A 7,715-nucleotide genomic window follows, 5' to 3' on the forward strand; every position below is an offset into this window, starting at 1 on the left:
TACAGTATTTGTTTTTCTTTTTTTGGCTTACTTCACTCTGTATGACAGACTCTAGGTCTACCCACCTCATTACATATAGCTCCATTTCATTCCTTTTTATGGCTGAGTAATATTCCATTGTGTATATGTGCCACATCTCCTTTATCCATTCATCTGTTGATGGGCATTTAGGTTGCTTCCATGTGCTGGCTATTGTAGATAGTGCTGCAGTGAACATTATGGTACATGTTTCTTTTTGGATTATGGTTTTCTCTGGATATATCAGCAAGAGTTTTGATCTGAGTAACCCAGCTTGCTATTAACAGAAACCAGAAGCCTCAAGGGAGTTTATAACTGGGTCTTAATGGATGCATTCTGAGCACGAAAAACAACAATGATGTTAAGTTGTTCTGATTTAGGATGGAGGAAAGAGATCTAGGCGGAATTGGCAAGGAGCATACCAACTTTATGCTTTTAAAGAAGGTGAGACAGAACCCTTTGCAGTGCCCTTGAAAATTGCCCCCATCTATGGGTGATGTGGGTAACATTTTGACATACCTGGCAAGAATTTTCCCCACATTCCTTCATGTGCCCATTTTCTACCAGCATCTCTCAGCCTTGACTCTCCAACAACCTCTGTTCAATCATCTGTCTCAGGTTCTCCCTCCATTCTCTACACCACTGGTGCCTCTCTCACCTGGGTCAGAATAAAAGGGAAAGGTTTACAGCAGTCACTGGTATTCCCAGATTAGAGCGGAATATTCTCCCAAGGAGGAAAATGTATATATACATGTACTTTTCATACAGCTTCAAGATTTCATGGAACCCTTGTAAAAAATCCAAGCACCAAGCCTATGATGCAATGTCATCAAATTTAATAAACATTTCCTGATGACCTATTATTTGCTCGGAATCATGTAGCGTTCTAGATCCAGATAAAAAAGACACCAACCCTAGCCTAAAGGTGCTTGAGCTTACTTCAACATAAAAAGATTTTATGATAATATAATAAAAACATTGTCTTCACAAACATATCCAGGGTGAGTACTCTTTAAAGAACTTTATTCAATTATTTTGCCTGCTTAAAAAAAAAACCCCAAACCCAGGAAAATTGAATGCACTGTAAATTCCAATTACAGCAGAATGAGCAGGGGGCTAGCTACAGATTTTAGTGGCTTGTAGCCTCATGGCTAAACAAGTAAAGAATGAAGGGCAGAGTGCAGTGGTCACCCTACAGGTGTCGGCAGTGCTTACACAAGAGGCCCTTCCCCTGTACTCTGGACATGGAAGGTCATGTTCTCATAGGAAGCTGGGACCAATGGCAGTGCTAAGAGGGCATCTATGGAACACCAATGAGAAATGCAAGCTGTACACAACCCCTAAGAGCCCTGGATAAGGAGGAACATCAATCTTGTATTCGATATTAAGGGAGAAAGCAGAAAGACTAGAAATTTAGCCACATCTTTCAACAGTCAAGATTATAGTGAAAAGGGCTCTTAAAGCAGCTTTAGAACATTTTTAGATCAAGTATTTTCCCTCTGTCTTATTCCCTATCATTCTCATTTGCAATTTGCTGAAGGCTAAAGTGTACAACAAAACCCTGAGTAGGATTCACCTGTGAGTTAAGACAGAGTGAGTTCCTTAGCCTGTGACTACATAGTGAAATTGCATCATACATTTAAATTTATACAAGTTCAGCTATTTGAGCTCAGAAATAAAGAAATAATTTAAATAATATTAGCAGTACCTCTCTCCTCTTGGAATGAACACAAACTAGAAGCGAATTTGCTCTTCCTTCCAAACACGTCAGTTCGTTAGTACCACCCATGATGAGAACCTGTTCCCTCATTGGATGAGATGCTGGGGTTTAAAAACAGGTGATATTTCTATCACTTATCCTTAAATGCAATCCATCTGTGTCCTCCAGTACTTAACTAATCAAAGTGAGAAGTGGCTGTGTTGGATTTATGGAAAGGCTGTATGTCAGTCTCCAGCATGGCTCCTTTCTAAGGATGTGTTTAAGGGTTATTTTTGTCATGATTTTGTATAATATGCTAAATGTGGAATCCAAACCTTGCTGGCGTGACTCTAAGTGCAAATCATCTCCTTTTTTTTGTTGAGAAAGAGCAATGTAGACAACTAGCACATTTAGGTTGCTAAGTGGATAGCTTGCCATGAAGAATTTAGACTATTTCAATTCAATGGCTTTTTATAGAAGACCTACTGTGTGCAAGGCATTGTTAGGTGCTGCTGGGGATATGGTGAAGATTCCTGCTATCCAATAGTTTTAACTGCCTGTATTAAGCCCCATAGAGAAGGTGAAAACCAAAGACAAAAGGAGGAGTGTGGGGTACCATCTGCCTTGGGAGATTGAGGAAGGCTTCTGGGAGGAGGAGGCACTCAAGAATGGTCCAGGTTTCAACTGATGGCTAGTAACAACAGCTGGCCATGTGCCACAGAATTTGGTGCTTCATCCAACAATCCTGAAAGTATCTCCATTTTATAGATGAGAAATCTGGTGGTTACAAAGGCTAACTAACTTGCTCAAGGTCACAATATGTAAAAGAGCTGGACCTCAAATCCAGATGAGTCTTGTAAGGTAACAGCCCTACCTATTATAAGGATAATGTTAACTTAGCCAGGTCCCAGAACACTCAATAATAAATGAGCACTTGGTAAATTTTAGTCCCCTTCCCATCTTTCTATATTGTATCCCTTTATAGCACCTAGCTCAGAAGTAAATGTTTAATAAAAGGGCCAAGAAGAAATGGGTTGGAGGATGGGGTTGAGGTGTGTAGGGCAGGAAACTGGTGCAAATCACTGGGCCTGGCAGACTGGAAGAGCACCGAGTGCAAATCCCATGTAAAGGTTTCTAGCTGGTCTTCTATTGCTAAGGAGTTGAAAATAAAATCTTCATGAGGACACCTGAACCTACTATCTATAAATACTTATTGACTGATTTCCGGAAAAAATACATACACTCATACACACACACTTCCCCCCTCCCCACTGATATATGGTATATATAAAATACACCATATCTATCTATCTATCTATCTATCTATCTATCTATCTATCTATCTATCTATCTGGATATCAAGTGAGAGGAGCTATTTTAATTTTTTTTCTAACTCATCTACAGTAAGCGTTATTGTTTGGCTGCTCAGTATATCCTTCCCATGTGAGGGATTTCCCCACCCCCTGGCAGCTTGAACTTAAGCATGGCCATGTGGCCTCAGTACAAACTGTATGGTGCTCCTGTCCCAGCTGAATCTTGAGAGACTTGTCAATGGTGATCATTCGCAGTGGAATCCAGCATGTAGAGGGCATGTCCAGGGTGATGAGCTGCAGTAGCACCAATGGACAGGATGCAGGGCTGTGATGCCTATGTAGTGCCCATGGCACTGTGCTGCGCACACCACATCCTTGCTGGAATCATGGGAGGGCCTTGTTCCCCAGCCAATATGCATCTGATACGTACTTAGATCTAGTGCCTGTTGTTTTCAATCAAGAGCCCTGCTGATTATAGTATCCAGCAACCTGCCCACAAACAAAAGATGGTATGGGGCTCTCAACTGTAGTTTTGAAACCTGAAAGAAAGCCCCAGATGTCACGTCGATTTTTAACGATAGCCAAAGCAATTTTGGGGTAGCAAGTCGCCATTCCAAATTAGGTGTGGTTTTGGTTATAATTTATGGAAATAAAGCTCTTTTCTCTCTTAGATATATGGGTGGCAAGGAAACAGTCTGAATTAATCATCAAACCAGATTTGACCCTTGGCTCTGTGTGGCTCAGCTGGTTTCTTGGCTTGTTTCTTATGTTATTGGAAGCCAGGTCAGACTGTCCAGGTGGAATGTTCATAAAAACCAAAGCCTTAGTGTGAACATTTTCTTTAAGGTCAGGGTAATTTACAGTCTGTCCAGAGAAGCTTTTAGAAACGTAGAATGTGATGTTGAATGTGACTGTAATCCACAATGCACGCTCATTACCCTTTTCTCCTAGTAGAAATTGATTCTGGCACGGTTCCCTCAGGTGGAAAGTGACTCTGTCAGCAACTGCTGTTTCTTTTTTCACACGTTGGGGATCCCCCCCATCAAAATATTAAAGCTGTGCTAATGTTCCTTTAGGAAAGGTTAAATACAGTTATCACCAACATTTGGAGTCTTATATCTGCCTGTTATTTCTACTGTGATTTGCTCCTTGGGCAATTAGTAATCACGTGGAGTGGAAGAGCTTTTCCTCAAATCCTGACCTTGACTGCTCTCTATGTGCCAAGTGACCTTGAAGGAAAACATAGCCAAACAAGGCACTTAGCCCTGGCCATGGTTTACAGAATGTGTCTCCCTTTATCCCTACCCCTGTGGATCTTCCTTGCACTTTAGGAACAGATGACATCGTCACCAAACTATTTGTGACAACTTGCAACTTGACTCTAGACAGATCCAGAGAACACACTGGCTCCTTCAATAGAGGAGTTGAAGCTGACAAAGAGGGCAGTCAATCCATCTTTGCATATGGCCATTAGAGCTCTTGTTACTTTCAGGGTATTGGGTAATGTGATGGTTAATTTCATGTGTCAACTTCACAGGATCACGGGTGCCCAGCTATTTCACTAAACATCTCGGGGGGGAGCGGGTTTCTGTGGGGGTGTTTCCAGATGAAATTAGCATTTGAGTTGGACTGAGTAAAGCAGATGGCCCTCCCCAGTGTATGGCAAAAAAGTGGAGGAAGGGAGCATTTGCTCTCTGCCTGACTGTTTGAGCTGGGACATCAATCTTCTCCTGCCCTTGGACTGAGACTTAGACCTTTGGCTCCCCTGGTTCTCAGGCCTTTGGATCCAGATTGAATTACATCACTGACTAATCTGGGTCTCCAGCTTGCCGATGGCAGGTCACTGGACTTCTAAGCCTCCATAATTGTATTCCTCATAATAAACCACATTATATATATATATGTACACACACACACACACACACACACACACGTATTTGTTCTGTTTCATGAAGAACCCTGACTAATGCAGGTGGTGTCTAATAGTGCCCATAGTGCTCACTTCCTGATATCATGCTTTTTAACCTGCTTAAATTCATGCCCCCTTGGTTAAATATAAAAATTCTACCATACCATGTATTGGTCATTACATCTTTCACAGATTCCCAGATGTGAAGAAGATGTTAGGTTTAATATTCTTTAGACCTATCATTTATTTGAAAACTTCCCAAACTTCCCTGGTGGCGCAGTGGTTAAAAATCTGCCTGCCAATGCAGGGGACAAGGGTTGGATCCCTGGTCTGGGAAGATCCCATATGCCATGGAAGAACTAAGCCCATGTGCCACAACTACTGAAGCCTGTGCACTCTAGAGCGTGTGTGCCACAACTGCTGAGTCCATGTGCCACAACTAGTGAAGCCCACATGCCTAGAGCCTGTGCTCTGCAACAAGAGAAGCCACCACACTGAGAAGCCCATGCACTGCAACGAAGAGTAGCCCCTGCTCAGCACTACTAGAGAAAGCCCATGTGCAGCAATGAAGACCCAACAGAGCAAAAAACAAAAACAAACAAACAAACAAAAAACCCTTCCCATACATGGAAGCATATTGAGTATGCGTTTTATAAATAAAGTAGATTCCCTGGAGATTTGGGTCAGCTAGCGTAGGGAGAGGCCGTTGTTTAACAGTTATGGATTATGGCAAACCTGCAGGGTGGTGGACCCAACAGCCATTCTCAACGTTCCCCTTATAGCATCCACTTGAAACACTGACTAGATTTTCCAGATTTCCTTGCAGTGAGGAATGGCCATATTACATAGTTATTGTACCAGTGGTATGCAAATAGAAGTCTGCCAGTGAGGGTTCTGGGAAAATCTTTGCTTTTACTAATAAAAGGGACAGGTATAGCAGGCTCAATTTCTTCACATCTTCTTCTTACCTTGGGGACGTTTGCCACCTCTAGCAACCTCAGTCTTTTCAATGATAATAAACCTAACTGATAACTGATAATGATACCTAACTCATAGATTGCTGCAAGAGTTATAAATATAATACATTTGAAATGAGGATACCATTTTAAAAAATATTAACCCCATTTTTTTGCACCTCATATTTCTTTTTATTTTGTATCCTAAAATTCCCCACGCTCATCTGCTTATTCATATACTCTATGATTACTACCCCAGGGATGAGATGTATAAAAACAGACATAAAAGAAGTCCCTTTTAGTCACTGAGTAGGTGCAGGTGAGAAAAGAAAGGACACAGGATGTAGACTAGAGAATTCAACAATTTGGATGTTTTAAAATTTGTAAATATCAGTAGTTAACTTCCTCTTGTAGGAAAATAAAACAGATGGACTTTTCCCTAATCTTCTCCCTAAGTATGAGAGACCAGCTAGGGACACAAAAACCCAAGTAACGACACAATGGTGAGATCCCTCGGTTCTCTTTTTGTACTATACATCCCAGACTTGGAGCTGAAGAAGCCAGCAATCTGGAAACACCAATGGGCACAAACGAAAAAAAGCCTAAAGAGCCCAGAGGCTGTTCTTAATAGCCAATGGACTAGGAAAGAGGCAGTCTAGAAAGACAGAAAACTTTTAGATGATAACTATTCTACTCTAGCCAAACACCACAGAAAAAATTGCTGCCCCACCCCACTCATGCCAGCAAAGACCAAGGGGTGAGCCTAGACTTCCACCCTTGCCAGACTGTGATGACGTGTCCCTACACTCTTGCTGCAGTGGTATCAGAGAAGGCCAGCACAGAGTGTGATCCTCCATCCTCACTGGATGATAAAGAAGCCCACCCCTCCACAGTGTCAGTGGAGACCACGTGGGAAACCTGGACTTCTCCCTCCACCTGTCAGTAAGGAGGTGCCTCTCCATTGTGCTGGAGTGATATTAGTGGAGAGTGGGCAGTAAGGTGACCACCTGCCCCTCCACCCCTATGATGTTAGTGGAGGCCATGTGGGGATAAACAATGAGACACTCCTACTCTTCCCAGCTAGAGAGGTATTAGTGGAGGCCTAGTGGGGAGCTGTAACTGTTACCTCCACCTATCAGTAACAGGGAGCTTCCCCCATTTTGCTCTTAGGTGTCAAAGGAGGCTAAATAGTGAACCTGAACTTCTACGTGCAACTGACAATGAGCTGCCCCTTTTCTCCCCTTATCACTAGAGCAGTGTCAGAGGAAGTCAGCTAAAATGGAAGATTCAAATAAGGTTGAGTCAAACATAATACCCAAAATGTCCAGATTCCCATTGAAAATCACCATCATACCAAGAACCAGGAAGATTTCGAACTCAGTGGAAAAATGCTATCAATAGATGTCAACACCATGATGCCAAGATTACCAGAATTATCTGAGAAAGAGTTTAAAGTAGCCATCTTAAAAATGCTTTGTGAGCAATTATGAACATGCTTGAAACAAATGAAAAATAAAAAGAAAGTCTCAGTAAAGAAACAAAATATATAAAGAAGAATATTTGTGTTATCAGAGTCCTTGAAGGAGAGGAAAAAGAGGATAAGACTGAAAAAATATTCAAAGAAATAATGACTGGAAACTTTCCAAATTTGGCAGAAGACATAAACCCACAGATTAAAGAAGCTGAGAGAACACCAAACATGATAAACCCAAAGAAATCCATACCAAGACTATGTCACAGCCAAACTTTTAAAAACTGAATCCAAAGAAAAAAAATCTTGATAGCAGCAAGAGAAATGACACTTATAGATGAAAAATCAT

The sequence above is a fragment of the Hippopotamus amphibius genome, chromosome 6, assembly GCF_030028045.1.
Source record: "Hippopotamus amphibius kiboko isolate mHipAmp2 chromosome 6, mHipAmp2.hap2, whole genome shotgun sequence".
Classification (NCBI taxonomy): Eukaryota; Metazoa; Chordata; class Mammalia; order Artiodactyla; family Hippopotamidae; genus Hippopotamus; species Hippopotamus amphibius.